This window comes from Vombatus ursinus, unplaced genomic scaffold (genome assembly GCF_900497805.2).
Source record: "Vombatus ursinus unplaced genomic scaffold, bare-nosed wombat genome assembly UNPS02015404.1, whole genome shotgun sequence".
In the NCBI taxonomy this organism is placed as follows: Eukaryota; Metazoa; Chordata; class Mammalia; order Diprotodontia; family Vombatidae; genus Vombatus; species Vombatus ursinus.
This window is the reverse complement of record NW_020955182.1, coordinates 1,971,875-1,990,204: the sequence shown is the minus strand read 5'-3', so window position 1 is coordinate 1,990,204 and position 18,330 is coordinate 1,971,875. Positions and strand designations below refer to the sequence as shown.

The following is an 18,330-nucleotide window of genomic DNA, read 5'->3' as shown; positions in this document are numbered from 1 at the left end:
GTTGTACAAAAAAGACTGAAGCAGATTCTAGAAGATATTGCCAAACTGGAAAATTATCTTACTAAAAGTCAAGCAGAATTTTTAAAAATTCGAAAGATTAATAAGGCACTTAATAAATGCTTGTTAACTGAAGTTATCGTTTGTATCAGAATGTTTAATATTTTCCATATCCATATACCATCAATTTTAGTTCTAATAAAAGTTGCATTTGAACGTATTGTATTTTTTTGGAGAATCAAAGTCAAGTTAAAACAGCTGAAATTATTTCAGAAACATCTGTAACAAAAAAATCCAAGGTCATTATTTTACATGTAAAATCACGCTAATATATTATTGCTACAAGCAAAGTATAAAAACAACAGCAACAAACGCTTATTAAGTACCTTTTATACGGGGAAGGAGCAGCAGTATTTACAAAAGACAAAAATGACTGTCCCTAGTGCTCAAGGATCCTACCTTCTTCAAGGGGGCAGATAAAACATGTAGGCAGAGAAGTATGATATAAGAAAAAAAGTAACGACAAGGACAAAGGAGAGACTATTTTCAACCATGGAATAATCTCTAAGTTCTAGTAACTGTCTGTCCCCTTGATAAAAGCACCATAAATTTGCTTATCTTGCAAAATTCTGATGAGTTTGTTATTCACAAAACCAGAATAATTAGATATGAAGACATTCTCTGGGAAGGGAACAACTGAACTGAGTTTTAAAGGACAGCAGGAATTCAACAAGCAAAAAGGAGAAAAGAGTACTCAATGGAGGCGTAGACAGCGAGCAAAGCAAAGACATTTTTTTAAAAGAAAGCATTAGGTAGTGAAAGACAGAAGAGAATTCAAGCAAAGTGCGGTTAAACACTCAGTTTGGATAGAACAACAAGTAACCTGGAACAGAATCCAATATGACAAAAGAATGGAAAGGCAGGGTGCAGGCTGACTGTGAGGGTAGGCGAAAGGTTCTGGACTTGATTGGACAGGCAATGCAAGGGGAATATCAGATCCATGCGTAAGTAAATTATGACCATGGCTTCAGTGTAAAAGAACAGAATGAAAGAACAATCAGAAAGGAAAAAAAGAGCTGAAAAGAAAACTACTTAAGATCTGTTGTAGGGTATGGCAGTGAAAATGTAAAGAAAATATGTGAAAGATCAAAAAAGCATTTATTAAGTGCCTATTCTATGCCAGGCACTATGCTAGGCATTGGAGATAGAAGTACAATGAATGAAATAATCACTAGGCAAGGAAGCCTACATTAAAAACAATAAATAAACGTAAAATATATAAATATAAACATAAATTTAAAGTGAATGAATACAAATGTGAGATGCCCCAAGTCTTAGTGCACCCAGTTTCAAGTCATTAGAGTTTAAAATAGTAGCTAAGACTTTGGGAACACACTATACACCCTAAGTAAATACAACAATAGCAGAGCAGGGAGAGCAGTAGTATTTGGGGAGGAAGGAGGAGAGTAAGAACAGGAAAGGCTTATCAAGATGATGGTGCTTCAGCTGCATCATAAAAAGACTGAGATGGAAGGAAGGAGGAGTTCATTCCAGGTATGTGCTATGTCCAGTACAAGACCAGGTGAATATCCAGAAAGAGGGGGCCAGTCTGGCTTCATCACAAAAGCGTTTGAGGGAGAGTAAAGTCCAATGAAGCTGGAGAGATAGACTGCAGTCAGGCTGAAGAGGTTTTAAATGCTAAAGAGAGGAGTTATTTTACTTTAAACGCAACAGAAAGTCAGAGGAGGTTATTATGAACAGGGAAAAAAGTCTGTTCTCTCATTCCATACTCAAAAGAATTTTTAAAAAATTCTGTAGTCATATAAAAGTCTCATGAAAGGAAAAATCATTTTATTTTAGGGAAAGATGAGCTCAATTTTGAAAAAGTTTGAGTTTAAAGTGCTAGTAGGTGGAGCATCCCCACATGATGTGGAAATGTTGGAACTGTCCAACAGATAGCTAACTAGGGCTTCAGAGGAGAAAAAAGGACAAGAGGCAAAAATCTGACTGTTATCCGAATGGTGTGCGTTAGCTGAAACCAAAGAAGAGGAAAAAGGCCAAAGACATATCCTTGGGGGATACCATTATTGAGGGGTCAGGAAGAAGATGAAGAGTCATAAAGGAAACAGAAGGGATTGTCAAGAGAGATAGGAAAGACTTAAGATTATGGTGTATCTAAAGGCAAGGGGAAGACTGGGAAGGGATAAGCAGTGTCAAAAGTTAAGGAGAATGAAAGGTCATCTGGGTTTGGCAATTATGATAGTGGTCCTACCCATACAGCTGGTTTGTTTGTCATAGAAAACCAGGGATCCTAACCTAATGCTAAACATAATTCCATAAATGATACTACAAAGAAAAGCTCTGCAGACCTTTCTTTCCATGTTCCTGAAGATGATTCATAGAACCAGTATTTTAATGTTCTGAATATGAACAATTTCCCAAAGAAAATTTTTTACTAAGTGCTTTCCTTTGGGATCTATCCATATCACTTTTCATATTTATCACTTCTTAAGACAGAGAGGGCATTATAAAGATGACAACCAACATGGCATAGTAGAAAGAACTCTTGGAACGTTTTGTACCTCAGTTTCCTTACCTGAAAATAGGTATACTTACTGCTATTATTTCATTTCCACAGTAATATTGTAAGAAAAGTGTTATATCAATATTAGTTTTATTATCACTCCTAGCTAATCTCCCCCATTTCTCTCAGCACCCTGGACAGCCAAGTTCTCACACCACCAAACAAAACTGAGAAAGAGGGAATGAAGGCTTATACCATCATTTTTTCCCTAAGGTGAGCTTTTTCCCTTGCTAATTATTCACTTGCTCTTGCAGATCTACTAGTCTGTTCCTGAGTTTCTTAGCACAGCACTCTGTTTAAAAACAAAAAAACCAAGCAATTCTAATGTCCACTATAAAGAGTTAATTATGGAATGCTGTCTGACTCGAAATCACAAGCTTTTATGCTGCCATAAAAAATATGGAATGCCCATATTTCCACTCTCCACACCCTCTCCTCTACATATTTTATACTCACAACAAGAATCTTATGGAATATTTTCTTATGCAAAAGATTTAACTGTTCTAATTTTTAAAGGTGTTTTTTTTTGGGGGGGGAGGAAGTGGGCAAGGTGTGGAAATAGTGAGACCTACAACTTCTCACTTTATGAGGCCCAGAGGTTAGATGAATTTGCCCAAGGTCACACATTAAAAGAAGAGATACTTGAATCCTTGTTCTGATTTCAAATTCACTTATCTTTTTACTACACTACACACGAATGAAGTAGTTTGGTATTGTGGGTACTGTCAAGTGAGACTCTTAAAAAATTATGAAAAAGTAAGAAAACTGAAGTCACCAGGTTATCCTCTGATTTCAGAGTATTCCTAAAGTTTTCAACAAGCAACTTAAATCTTCCACATGCAAGTGTTTTATACCAGTGCTTTCAGTAACTCTGTTCACATCATTTCCTTTACTTTCTCTCTAAACCTCCTTACATCAAGAATAAAAAGCACTCAGGGTCTCACAGTTGAGGTACAGCTAAGTTATTCAACAGTTTCTATGCTAATCCAAGGAAAGGAAAAGATTCAATCTTTTTTTTTAGTGCATTCATTTACCTTTCCTGAATACCTGCAGTAGATATCTGTGCAGAGTTACGTGCTACAATAGAGAGCGAAACACACATACCCATTGTATCTTCCTAATCATATACACCCCTTGAAGGTCTTGTCCTTGGTCTTCCATAGCTGATACTCAATGAACAGTTCTCAATTTGGAAAAAGATAGGAACCCCAAATATATAGACCTTTCACATTGCTACTAACAGACCAAATGAAACTAGGCTGCCTCTAGCTCTTGGGAAAACAAACAAACCACCCCCCAACACCTCTCCCCCACTCCCTGCAGCCAAGTACATCATATAACATCCATGGATAGTAAGAGTAACAACAGAGTTTCATTTACTAAACAATTACCAGCAAACAAATTTACTATGAACAAATACTTTAAAGAAAAAAAATCTAATGATAGATGCTACCACCACAAAGTAAACAAATAAAACTAGACCTGAATTTGGAAGCATATTTGGTACCTGAAAAGTCAGGAATAATTTATTCCTCTCAAATTAGGGCTTGAAATCTAGTTAACTTGATTCGGATGTTTTAGAATTATGTTCTTTTATATCTTCAAGCTCTTTTAATCTATGTTCCTATTGAATATGCTTTATAGATAGGCAGTCATAAAGTGCAGTGAGGTACTAACACTTCAAAACAATTATTCCTGTTTTTAACCATCTGGAAACATTTTCCAAAATCCTTAAGAGTGGAGGGTACCAAGAACGAATTATTGAGGTGGTAAGGGGGAGAAACACACCCTGATTTTATTACACCAGGTAGACTAAAGGGGAATTTGTTGAATGTTTTTCTGACTTGATAAGTGACAACAAGCATACTTGTAAGATTACTGTTCCTTAATGTACTTTTTCCTAAAAAAAAAAAAAAAAAAAAAGGAATAATTTACAAGCTAATCTGACTTAAGTTTTTACTAAGTTAATAGGTGCTATTATTGTGGTCATGGGAGTCTCTGCTTATTATAACAAATAGGGAAACAGGCAGAATGACTTCCAAATTAACACTAGGAATGTTTTAAGTCAGAGCAACAACTGAAGACTGACTACGTAATCCAGCGAGATAAAAGCTAATTGACCTGAAAAGTATAAATCATAGTATTACTTAAAATAGCAATATCCTAAGTAAAGAAATTGAGGCTCATAGATTTTGAGTGACTTGTCCATGGTCATGGTGTTATATACAATATTGGAACCTAGGTCCTTCTAAGTCCAGCCCTATATCCATTAATGCCAGAATGTGAAGAGCTAATAGAACATTAAGGGTAGATTTGTCTACTGCATAAGAATTTTCTCCCTCCACAACACGTGACAAATGATTACCTGCCAGTCTTTGCCTACAGACTCCAAATGCAGGGACTCTGTTCCACTTTTGAATAGCTCTAACTGTGAGGAAACCTTTTCTGACTTCAAGCCTAACATCTGCCTCTTTGCAACTTCTACCTGAAATTCTCATCAACCATCAAAACTTTCTGAGAAGCAGTAATGTGGAGAAAAAGACAAGAACAAAACCAGAGAAGAACTTGGCCCTCAAAGAGCTGACATGCTATTGGGTGAAGACAATGTGCATCTATGTATGTAAATGGATGTAAAGAAATGTTACTGTGCTATAAAAAATTATGAAATAGAATATATAGCAAGAAACATGGAAAGAGCTACATAAAATGATGTAGAGTGGAGCAGGGAGAGCCAAGAAAACAGTGTATACACAATGACTACAACACAGCATATGGAAAGAACCACTAAAGTAAAATTAAAAGTGTGTTGTAAAATTACAAAACACTAGCATGGTTCAAAATACAAGTTATGAAAAGACACTGCCACCTGATCTGTTGGCAGAGGTGCAAAGTTCACAAGTGTTGCTCAGGAACATATTTTCAGGCTTTTAAAATGTACTAATCAGCTATCATTTTTTTTTCTTAAAAATTACGTTATTTTGGGTGGCTCTTTTAGAAAGGGAAAGATACTGGGGGAAATTATGGCAATATAAATTATATATGCATAAATACATAATTTAAAAAATCCCCAACAGGGATCAAAACACTTATTTTTAGAACAAATAGGAAATTCTGACAAGTAGAGGTTTTGAGTGAGGAAATTTCAGGATGGGAGAGGGAGTGTCATTCGATAAAAAGCAAAACAGCCATTTGGGCTGAGCTGCAGAGTAATGTATATAGTAAGGCAGGAAAAGGGAGCTGTAACCAAGTTGGGAAGGAGTTATCGGTGCTTACTAAATAGTGGAATGTTGCATTTACACCTTGGCTTAATTAAGGAGTATCACTCCAGCAGCTGCTGGGAGGATGGCTTGAAAAGGTAGACACTTGAGGCTGCAAGAATAATTAGGAAGTAAAAGATGATAAGAAGGGACTTAACTGAGAGCTGGATACGTGAGTAAGCTGAACACCTGCTTTTCCTTCAAGTGGGTGTGGTTAGGATACTGTGATTAGAGTATGTATGGTTTCTTGCAGGCAGGGATTGTCTTTCTGCTTGTATGTTTATCCTCAGAATTTAGTCTAGTGTCTGGCAGTAGAAGTTGAAGAGTTGAAGTGTTTCAGTCATAAAGCCAGATAATGGAGGGTCTTGTACTGAATAGACAACAGAAAACCACTTGATACTCTTAACATGCCTGTACATCCAAAATAAACAAATGAATGCATATTATGTTATACATACAAATGTCACACACACACACACACACACACACACACACACACACACAGAGGGTGTTTGACACTGACAAGAAGGCTGATTTAGAGAGAGACTGGAAACAGGGAGATAAGATAAGGGAAGTCCCTCAACTATAGGATGGTAGAGAAAGATGCAAGAAATATTGCTGAGATAAAATCAGTAGTACTTGTTAAGTTATTTGCTATGAGGGGTGAAAAGTTTCTATCATGGTGATTTTGAGGTGCAAGAGAAACAGTCAGAGATACAGTATTGTAACTCAGGCTACAGAAAATGATTTAAGAGTCAATGGCATAGACGATGTAGTTGAGTGCCATAGAAATAGATTAAATTGCTATGGGAGCTGGTATAACTTGGGGGGAAATGCCCGGTACCAAATCTTAAGGAAATGTCCCAAGTTATAGGGATCTAAGGGTGAAAAGGAATAAGAAGTAGCAAAATGAAATGATCAGAAGTGTAGGATGTTAAATAATTTAGGGAAAAGTTCTCTTTTTTTAAATCAGCAACTTGAAGATTTCGACAAATTGGTTCTCAACCTGTGGGTTACAGACTTCAGGTCCACAAGTAATAAAAAGGCTATGGTTCCATAAATAAGCAAACAATATCATCTGTATACTGAAGTGACTCACACATGTTATTAATTTTCAGAGTGTATAGAGATAATGGTGATTAAAAATGTACATGACAAACCATTACGATTCAGTAAATCTCTTAAATGAATTTATTTTATCATTCATTATATATTAGCAGTATAATTACCACCATGTGCAAAAAAGAATTTGCCCTTAAAAAGGGCAACAATGGAAAATCCAAGTTGGGAAACACTGCCCTGAGAGATTATAGTAGTCAAAGCAGAGCCAATGTTTTGGGAAGTGAGGAACCTTATTAGTTAGAATATCAACCTTAAAAAAGAAGTTACCTGCAAGTAGCAATTCTATCATATTATCTTGAATAATTATTGATTCGAAGAAAGAATAAAGAGGAGTCTCATGTTGTTCAGTGTAAAGAATGCTTGGTCTCAAAACCTCTTCCGTAAAATGTGGATAATTATCTTTTAGGTCCCTTCCAATTCTAAATAAAATCTATTATTCCTGGGAAAGAGTGACAGACTTTATATACATATACACACACCCCACATACATATGTCTGCTATATATGTATATATGTACACACACACACACACACACACACACACGCGTGTATGTATTATACCTGCCTATATACAAGGTCTATAAGGTCAGAGAAAGGATAATTAGAATGCCACAACCTAAAACTGTTTAAAAGAAATCAGTACAGAAAAAACAGGAAGCTGCTAATAGGGAAATTCTGAAGACACAAAGAGAAACAATTCCGATAAAAAGGATTTGTCTAAAGAGACCAATGAAAAGATTTCACCAGTAAACTTATATTTAAAAATCTCATGTAACAAGATGATAAAAAAAACCAGGTCCAGTCCTTTAAGAATAGTGTCAGAAGTGGAAGTTGGTAAGGAAAGCCTTAGCTTTGTTGGGGAAAGAGGATCAAAAAAGACTTTGGGGAGAAAGAATTTTACAACTTCAAAGTGTTATAAAAATGTTAATGTCTTATCTCTAAATTCAACTCAATTTGTTAATATGGCTACAAATGTCAATATTTTATTTTTCACTTAGGAAAAAAGTATGGAAAATGTGTGAATTTGGTGGTATAGTCATATTTTTTCTTGGGGGGGGGAGGGAGGAGGCACTCAGGGTTAAGTGACTTGCCCAGGGTCACACAGCTAATAAGTGTCCAGTGTCTGAGGTCAAATTTGAATTCAGGTCCTCCTGATTCCAGGGCTACTGCTCTATCCACTGCCATAAGGTCATATTCTTAATGCAAACAAAAATACCCCAAATCTTTGTTTATCTGTAAACAATGTTATACTTGTCATCCATCAATAAGAAAACAGTTATCATTTTTTGTGAATGTAGCTCACTATAAAATCAATTTCAAAATAAGGCAGTGTTTCAAAATATACAGCATGTGTCTTCCAGTCTGAAATACACACTTAAATTGGGAAGTGTGTTATTTAATTTTAAAAGAAAAATCTTCCGACACAATGATTTTAAAAATCTTCCAGTGTGCAGAATCATTTTAGTGTAGTGAGAAGTTCTAAGATCTGAACAACTCTGTAATTTTGGAAAAGTCTGGCTCTCTGCAGTTCCCCATTCACAAAATGGAATGTCTGCTATTATTTCCTAGACAAGGGTTAATAAGATCAAATGAGAAAATGGACCTAAAAAACCCACGAGCTGCTTGTGATCACAAATAATACTTAGATCTCTGAAAACAAAAAGGTAAATTTTGGTTGATCCCCTGGGTTGTGACTTTCCAAAGACCCGCACTGCTAAGACTGCAGCCAAGGCAAGACCAGCACGCAGGCCTCCTTCATCCAATCTGTTTGCATGAAGATGTGATGCACACTTCTGTTTTAGCACCAAACACAACAAAGTTTTATGGAGTTTGGTTTGAAGGCTATGACATTCATTTAAAATATTTCAACCTTCCACTGTTAGGTCTTTCAGATATCTTCTTGAAATACATTTGAGAAAAAGCCCACGGCCTCCTTACACTGGGATTTTAGCTGATAACACTGTAATGCTCCTTTCTTTAGGTCTGCATCAAAATGGGAAAAGATTCTTATAACACTCTGGTATTAGCCATTACCTACTAAGTTAGAGAAACCTAGTCTCTTCTGTAAGCTTAGAATTTAATACAGTAAAGCACATAATATGCAAAACATTAAGGACAACTCAATAATATAAAATCTACAAAATAACCCACCATTCAGGTGGTCAAAATGTGCTTGAGGTCAACAAGTTAACAATACAAAAATTGTGGGAAACTTCTACTCTGGAATTTTCAGTCAATAAAGCCTAGAAGACATAGTTATGGGAAAGGGTGGAGAGCTTGGAAGGATTCAAAGTAGTTTTTAATCATTCATCATAGGGAAGGGAAAAGGTCTGGAGGTAGAATAGAAAGGTTGGGCTTCTTAGGGACAGAGGGGATATGCAGAGAAGTAGAAAAGAGAGGTAAAAAGTCTTCAATAAAGTGGAAAACAGTTTTATAATACAACTGTCTAATCTTATCCTTCAGCTATAATACAATGGAAAAGTATAGAGCTGGGCTTAAGAAGGTGCAAAGTTAAAGTGATAAGCAGAGAAAATAAAAGTAACTAAAAAATTGAATTTTCTAGGGCTAAAAAACATTGCAGAAAGCATGACACTCCCTGGAGTCAGGAGGACCTGAGTTCCAATCCAGCCTCAGACACTTGATACTAGCTGTGTGACCTTAGGCAAGTCACTTAACCCCATTGTGGAGACCCACCCCCAACCCCCAAAGAAAGTGCAAAACTAATATACACCTTCATTATTGTTTTAAACTCTCTCTGTCCCTTTTTCATATATGTGCTCCTCTGGAAAAAGTGGTAGAGACCCTGAACCAGAGGGCTTGGCCTGACTGTGCCTGGGCCACTTACTGTCCTCACTTGGAGGACTCCTGCTTCTCAGAGCTTTCATTTCCTTATCGGTAAAATATGGGAACTAGATTCAATGACCCTGTCAGGTCCCTTAAGAGTCCTGACAACTTGTTTGAGCAGAGGGTTTTTTCCAGGCTTCAAAATGCTCACTCCTAGTACAGCACATACTCTAAACCCAAGACTTACTCAGGAAGTCCAGACATTTACCATCTCAATATTATTGTAGTTACTACATTTTCTTTTAGTTCACTTAACTATTTCTGCAATAGGAAAATGTCTTCCATGTAAACTGTCAGGTGTTTCTTCATCTCCTTTTCCTTTCCTAACTTAAATATGATGCCCTTTTCATGAAATTTCAATTTTAGATTTAGCCTGGTTCCTATGGCTATCAAGAAAATACCATAAAGGTTTTTCTAGCCAAGATTGCCTTTTAATTCAGTGTTTTCATTAAATGCTAAATTATTCTTCCACTGAAATTCTAATCATGTCTCTGGTAAGAAAACAGCGCTTTTCCTATGTAGTCTTGCTTTTGGGGGGGGTGGGGGCGGGGATAGGGGAAGAAGGAAAGAGAAGGCTTTCCCCAAAGATTTGCAGGACAAACATTCTATGCCTGAATAATTATGTCCTGGCTGCCAATAAATTACAGATGGCCCTTAAGAATGACTTGTCTTTTGGAATGGTTCTGTCCTACCTTTGCTGCTGCAGCCCGCCTGTCCTTGCATCACTGAATTCACACTTCTGGAAGTACCCATTAAGCACTGTAACAGACAGATGGACAGATCAATGGGCCACAGCGGCAGAGGTCAGATTGACAGACTTGATAAAAATAAAATTAGGATATATTAAGTGGGGGAAGGGTCCAGATGGGGTCTACTCATCTGTATTGTGTGGCTCAAAAGCTCCCTCTATACTTGACCAAAAATACATGCAGACTATTAAGTCTTTAGACACAAATTGTCTTGTACCTGTCTTTAACAGGATGAAACTACTTCTATATTCCTTATTTGCAAGATTTTTAATGTTATAAAGAAAATTGTCATGTGCATAGATTTTCTTCTCTGTTAACATCAAAATTCCTAAGTATTCTGCTTAGAAGACATGTACCTAAAGCATTTGCAAACCTTCATTCAAGTGCTCTATCAGTGTGAACCATTGCTATTACTCAGAACAGAAGCTTTTCTTTAAAAGCATTCTCAGTCATTTCATTCCTTTTTCCCCCTTAAAATATAAAATAGGAAAATAAGAATTTCGTGGTATTAGCATTTATACCAACTAATAGCTTTATCCTAAATAAGCACCTGCTCAAGCTGTATTATGGCTCCACTACCTTTCAGTTTCTTAAAATTACTATAACCTTTTTTTCAATGATCCCAAAATTTTGCTTAAAATAAAAGTTTCATAGAGTTTCTGCCCTTTAAGTACAATCACAAGTTGCCCCTGGTAAGCAAAGTAGATTATATTCAGAGTTTAAAAGGGGCAATTAGAAAAATCCACTTCCCTCAAGTTACACTCGGCCTAGACTACCACTTCCTATACAATGTGTATATCCAAATGGCAGTTCAGGGAAAGAACTAGTTAACATTCAAAAATATGTTTCTGCTTCATCTTTGTCAAATACTTTATCTTCTTATAGATGTGAATCCTTAAAAAAAAAATAACTGAGGGCAAATACTGATATTGCTATCAGGCAAGAACAGTGCAAGTGGTGCTATAAGCACTGAGTAGAGACTCAGTGAAGATGAATAACAGCATCCTGACTTCTAAAAACGGACCTGCCTCAAGTTCTTCTATTGGAAGAACACTTCCTCAGGAAACCTTCTTCTTGTCTCACTCACACACTGAAGCGTCATGAAAAGGAGGGGAAATTATGTTTGACTCCACTATACCACACTTGACAAAAAAGGTTCCCTCCTCAAACAGAATCAGAGGTTCCTAAAAACCAGGGCTAAATTCAGCATGCAGTTAGACATGGAAACGTGTGAACGCTCCTCTCACACAGAGGCCCTGGTCAAATAGGAATCCCAAATAGGAATCCCTTCTTCTGCATGATTCCTAAGAAAACAGCAATCATTTTTATGTTGTTCAGCTGTTGCAGTCATGTCCAACTCTCCATGACCCCATTAGAGGTTTTTGTGCCAAAGATAATGGAGTGGTTTGCCATTTCCTTCTCCAGCTCATTTAACAGATGAGGAAACTGAGGCAAACAGGGTTAAGAGACTCACTCAGAGTCACACAGCTAGTAAGTGTCCAAGACCGTATCTGAAATCAGGAAGATGAGTCTTCTTGACCATAGGCTCAGTGCTCTATCCATTGCAACATGTAGCTACAATTTATCATCTAGCTTTAAACTTAAAAAGCTCAAGTAATGGAAAAAACCTAATATACCTTATATATCTTTTATGAAACAATACACAAAATTATATACTCCTGTGTTCAATATGAAATATACCTGATTTGGAAAAATGCAATATTACAATCTATTTAGGATCTCTTGGAAAAAAAAAAAGACATCTAAAAACCAGGAAGTTTAATGATAGTTACTTTTCCCCCCTAGAAAGACCATCCAATTTTTCTCCCACTTGATGAAATTAAGTTCATCTGTCACTTAAGAGTCTGACCTAATAGATCTCGATCAGAACAAGTTAGCTGACAACCAAATGTATCAATAAAACTATCATTCAGCAGCACCCAAATATTCCACTGTCACATCTGAAGGTTAAGCATTTCTGAGTTCTGCAGCACTAGTTTAACTAATTACCAGTGGAAAAACACACGTATCTAATGTAAACTACCTGATCAGGATTCAGCAAGTTCTTTAGTACCGCTAACAAAAAACACACTAGACAGCAGAGGGGAAAGGTCTCCCAACTTTTTTCTGAAGAGAATCAGTTGATAACTGATAGGGTTAGGGATATGATCCTAACATGCAGGTGGAAATATTCTACTGCTATCCCCTGGTAATAATTATACGTCACATAACAGCAGGAAATCTACTTAGGAACTAACTACTTTGACAATCCACTAGTAACTAGGTACTAGTTGAAGAAGTCTGTTTTATAGAATGTGCATAACAATAACAAGAAAAAAGCGAGGAGGAAATAAACAAAATAAATTTTTTTTTAACAACGCACAGACAAGTAGCATTAAAAATTCGGTCAGATTCTATAGGCTGCTGTCTATATTTGTCAGCTATCTCCTGAACCTTGGAAAATCTTTCCCTTGGTTTTCATACACTCTCTAGTTAGAAAGGACCTGATGTGTCTGATCCAACTCAAGCAGGATTCCCCCACCCCACCATCCCAAGATGAGAGGAGCTGACTTCTAAGACAGAAGTGTTGTGCAGGTAGAAAGTGCAAGATCTGAGATCTATCCAAATCTTATTATAAAACTGGGAGGCACCACTGACACAGCATTTGTTCAATAGCACATTCACAGAATTAACATCATTCTTATGGAATTGCTCTGTTATTACCACATTTCATCCATCATTGGGTTTTACTGGAAAGATCATCAGGCAGAGTATGTCTGATGAAATTCTGGGTTAAACCTGGGATATGTGAAGTGTGAGAAACAATCTTTTATACATCTCTCCCCTGAAGTATATAAATTAAGGAGCGAAGTTTGGTGGCTCTAAATAAAAACTGAACACACCAATTAAAAAGACTAACTTTGATGATCGTCTAAAGGGATGGGGACTTGACCTGTGATTTTACTGATAGAATCAGCTCTTTAATGAGCAAACTCCTAAAAACTAAGCTAAAAACAAACTTTAGAAAACTTCTGCTCCAAGTTAGCCTCAGCTCCCATTCGGATCCTAGAAATTAAACTGCCTTTTCACTCTCCGAAATTAGTAACAACAGATATTCATAGATAACTGTGTGATTTACGAAGTGCTCTACATATCTGCTGTTTCATTTAAATTAAAGCAATGAGCAATCTTATGAAAAAAGTATCTACAGCCATTCCAAAATATATCATTTGCCCTGATACACTACATTTATTATGAATATCTACATGATACACAACAAAATGAATAATACAATAAATAATTATCTAATTACTGACAAAGTAACCTATCAAAAACCATTCTATTTTTGATCTAGGTTATAGCATTTAGTATTCATGAATACATATAAGAAAAATACTGAGTCAGCATTCTTTGTTCTCAGATATGTTTTGTGAAAGAGCATGGTAAGTTACACTCTGCATTATTTCCTTAAAGTAGGAATTTGCCTTTCAATACTGAACATTTGTTTCTCTCATTAAATAAAGCCTCATTTCACAGCTTAATTTATTTTTGGTTTTCTTAATTTTAAAATTTGATATCTGCAATCAAAATATTTATTACTTTTTGGTACTATTCCACCTCCAATTCTTATGTAGGGAAATACACTACTTAAGAGAAATCATCTAAAGCAAGACTTCGTATGTAAAAAACTTACCAACAATAAGCAAAGATGTAAAAAAAAAAAAAAAAAAAAGACAATTATTGGAGAGGTCAAAGGAGGACAGGTACACTAAAGCACTGTTAATAGAACTGTGAATTGGTCCCTATGGAAAACAGTCTATGTCTGTAAGCAAAAAGCCACTAAACTCGGCATATCCTTTGAGAGTATACCCATACCAGAAATAGACAGTGATTAGAGAAGTAGCAGAACAGAGTTGGGAGAAGAGGGAGAAGACAGGAGTCTCAACAAAATGTTTTTAAAAATACACAGAAGAAAGCAGAGAAGTTCAGAAGGGGGCATAAGAGAAGTAGAGCAATGTTGGCAGTATTATGTTAAATTTAATTTGCATGTATATGTTTAATATTATGTAATAAAACTTAAGTTTCACATAAAATTCTTTTTTAGCCTTCTTTGCATATAGAAATGTTTGTTTTTTTATTTTCTAGTTCATGATAAAAGTATCAAGAGTTCTGCCACCAAATATGCATTAAGAATGATAGTCAATGAAATCTACCCAAGGAAATTAGGTTTACTGTAATAATTTCCCTTATAAATAGGTTATGTTCCAAAAGTGTCATATTAACTTAGTTGTTTGGAATCCAGAACCGTTTCCCTGATGAAAAAAATGTCATTAACTGTGGCTAGAAGTGTGATTAAGTTCCCAAGGTAGTACATCTGACCCAAAATATAACTGAAATCAGCATTAATAAAGTAGAAAATATTCCTGGAACCAAAGCAACTGGACAGCAGGGAGGGAAATCAACAAGCCAAACTAATAACTTACAAATACTTTTTTTCTCTTAACAACCTTATAGACAAAGACCCTCAATATTTCTGTAGAGGAGGAAAAAGGCTGGGTAGTTAAGTGATGTGGCTATGAATATATGGGACAGTGAAATGGCAGGATTAGGACTTGAACCCAGGTATTCTGATCATGTGACCAATTAACTTACCACTATTCTCCCTCTTATTAAATATGAAAATAGCTTTTATCTTTTCCAGAGGGTCACACTTGTGAAAAAGAGTGCAATGAGTGGAAAATGAGACAGATTCTAGAGCTATTTGTGCAGGAGACTGAAGGTAACACATTCAAGAGCTTTAGAGGTCGTTTTTTCTTTTCACTAGAACATGTGAAATTTTTTACCTGCATCAATCATGATTTGCATCATTTTTCAAACTTAAAACAAGAATATGTAGATTTTTCTATGGCAACGAACTAGCCAAAAGTTTGAGAAGGGAAAAAAAGGTTAAGGATGTTTATACAAATGAGAGACTCCCCAAAACAATAAAAAAAGAAAGGATGGTAGGAGAGGGGGAAGGGAATATTTATATAGAGCCTCCTATATGGTAGGCACTGTGCTAAATGGTTTTTACATATTACCTTATTTGATCCTCAAAACATCCCTGGGAGGTAGGTGCTATTATTAACCCCATATTACAGTTGAGGAAACTAAGGAAAACAAAGTGAAGTTACTTGTCCAAGGTCACATAGCTACTAAGCGTCTAAGAGGATTTTAGCTCAGGCCCGCCTGAGTCCAGGTCTAGCAATCTATCCGCTGTACCGCCAGTTTTCTCTATCGCTCCATATGGGGCATATAAGTCACCTGCATGACTTCTAAGAAAGGAAAAGGGAGGCAGTACTAGAATAAAACTAGGTAGTTATCAGTGCTCAGAAAAAATGCAGGAGCAGCTGGTGCTATCTAGTTTAAGTGGGGAGAAGGGAGTTTGGAGAATTAAAATGTATGTCAAGAATATAAATATATTATCGTAATACATACGTATATTAATATAGCCAGTCATTCCTTAGGTATAGAAAGATTCCAAATTAAGTATCCTTGAACTGGAAAGTGTTTATGAACTCTCCCTTCCTATACCCCTCTACATATTAAAAAAAGCACAAATGATTACAACTCACTAAGTAGGTACTTAGAAAAGTGAACTTTTTTTCAGGCTAAAAAAATTAGTTACAATGAGGATTAAAGACTAACAGGCAAAGACTTTAAACTGAAACCATCATAGGATCATGAACTCAAAGAGCTGAATGGACCTTAGAGGTCATCTAGTGTCCTCCAATGCCTCTGGATCTTTCCAAGAGGAAATGGAAGGCCAAAAAGTTGAGTGATTTTCCCCTAGGTTACACAAGTTAAAGTGATGGTTTACTAATTTGAATCCAGATTCAGAACTCAAAATACTGCACTTTAACCAAACCATACTACATGATCAGAGACTGAAGAGATCAGTGTTGAGTAGTCAGGATTCATAGAAGAACTTAATGCCAGATTTTGAAAAGATTTCGAAAGATTAACTAGATAAGAAGCGGTGAAAGGCATAAACAAAGGTATTAAAATGGAAAATTACCACAGTGTGGGACAGATAGTGAGGCTAATGGCTACAAAGGAGTGTTGGGAAATAGGGGGATATATAATTAGAGAGGGTGAAGTTCATGACAGGTCAATTTTAAAAAGGCAAGCAAGAATTTATGCTTGATGCTTTCTACAATAATTAATCACCAAAGACTTATTGTGTTTTCTCTGTGCCAGGCTCTAGAGATAAAATGAAAAAACAAAATAAAACAAACAAAAAAACCAGTCCCTAAACTCAAGGAAATCACACTGTCAGCGAAAACAACTTGCACATCTTTTTAGCTATGTATCAAACACATTAATGAAGACTTACATGAACTGATAGAAAGTGAAGTGAGAAGAATCAGGAGATTCTTCTGTACAGAGTAGTAGCAATATTGTACAATGATCAATGGTGAATGACTTAGCTATTCTCAGCAATACAATGATGATCCAAGAAAATTCCAAAGGACTCATGATGAAAAATGCTATCCACTTCCAGAGAAAGAACCGATGGAGTTGGAATGCAGATCGAAGCATACTATTTTTCACTTTCTTTCATTCAAGTCTTGCAAAAAATGACTAATAAGGAAATGTTTCACATGATTGCACATGTATAACCTATATCAGATTGCTTACCATCAGGGGTGAGGTAGGGTGGGGCAGGGTAGAATTTGGAACTCAAAACTTTAGAGATGAAGGTGAGGAAGGAACACTTTCCAGAGAGCCTGTAAAAAAGGCACAGAGACAGGAGATGGAGCATCCTGTGTGAGCAACACCACAAGGGTCAGTTGACCTGTTGACAACATTTATCAAACAAACACCTACTAGGTGCCAGCCCCTGGGGATATAAAACCGAAAATGACCCAGTTCTTGCTCCCAAGGAGCTTCCATTTTATAAAGGGAGAAAGCACACATAATATATGCAAAATATATACCAGGGACTTTAGAGAATGGTTGGCAGTGGGTGTGTAAGAGGAATTAAGAGTCTTCACTTAGAATGTGGTACCTGAGCTAAGTCTTGAAGGAAGTAATGAATTCAACATAGGGAAATGAAGAGGAAAGGCATTCTAGACACAGGGAATGGTCAGGGCAAAAGTATAACGATGAAAGACAAAAGTCCAGAGTAAGTAAACTACATGACAACTAGAAGTTTTGGATTGTAGAGTGCAGAAAAGCACATAATGCAAAATAAGGTTGGAATCAGGTTGTAAAGGGTTTTTAAATGCCAAACAAGAATCTTTATTTAATACTAGAGTCAACAGCAAATCAACAGAGTTTGAGTAGGGGAGTGATACAGTCAGAATTACACTTTAGGGAAATCACTCGGCTGCCATATGGAAGATGTACTGGAGTAGGGACAGACTTGAGGCAGGGAGGCCAAATTGCAGGCCACTGCAATATTTCAGGTGAGAGGAAATGAGAACCTGAACTGGGGTGGTGACTGTATAGCAAGGACAGACCACTGCAATAATCTTGGTGAAAAGTAATGAGAGCCTGAACTCACGGGGTAGTTTTCTCAGTAATGAGAAGAGGATACTGGAACAGAGGAGGGTTGGCCAGCAAAAGAGACTGAAGTCACATATATAGGAGAACTAAGAGAAGTGTCACAAAAATCCAAAGGGAAGTGGTATCCAGGAGAGGGTAGTCAATAATGTTAAATGCTACAGAGACGACGGGGGGGGGGGGGGGGGGGGGGGGGGTTGGAAGATGTAAGAGCACATTATATAAGTTGG

The 18,330-nt window shown here is 36.5% G+C and overlaps 1 protein-coding gene across 1 annotated transcript in view; it reads right to left on the bottom strand.

Annotated features, from left to right (window-relative positions):
• Positions 1-18,330, bottom strand: part of ARIH1 (ariadne RBR E3 ubiquitin protein ligase 1) — an 82,139-nt gene that overhangs the window by 38,710 nt on the left and 25,099 nt on the right. The gene's annotated exons all lie outside the window — the stretch shown is intronic.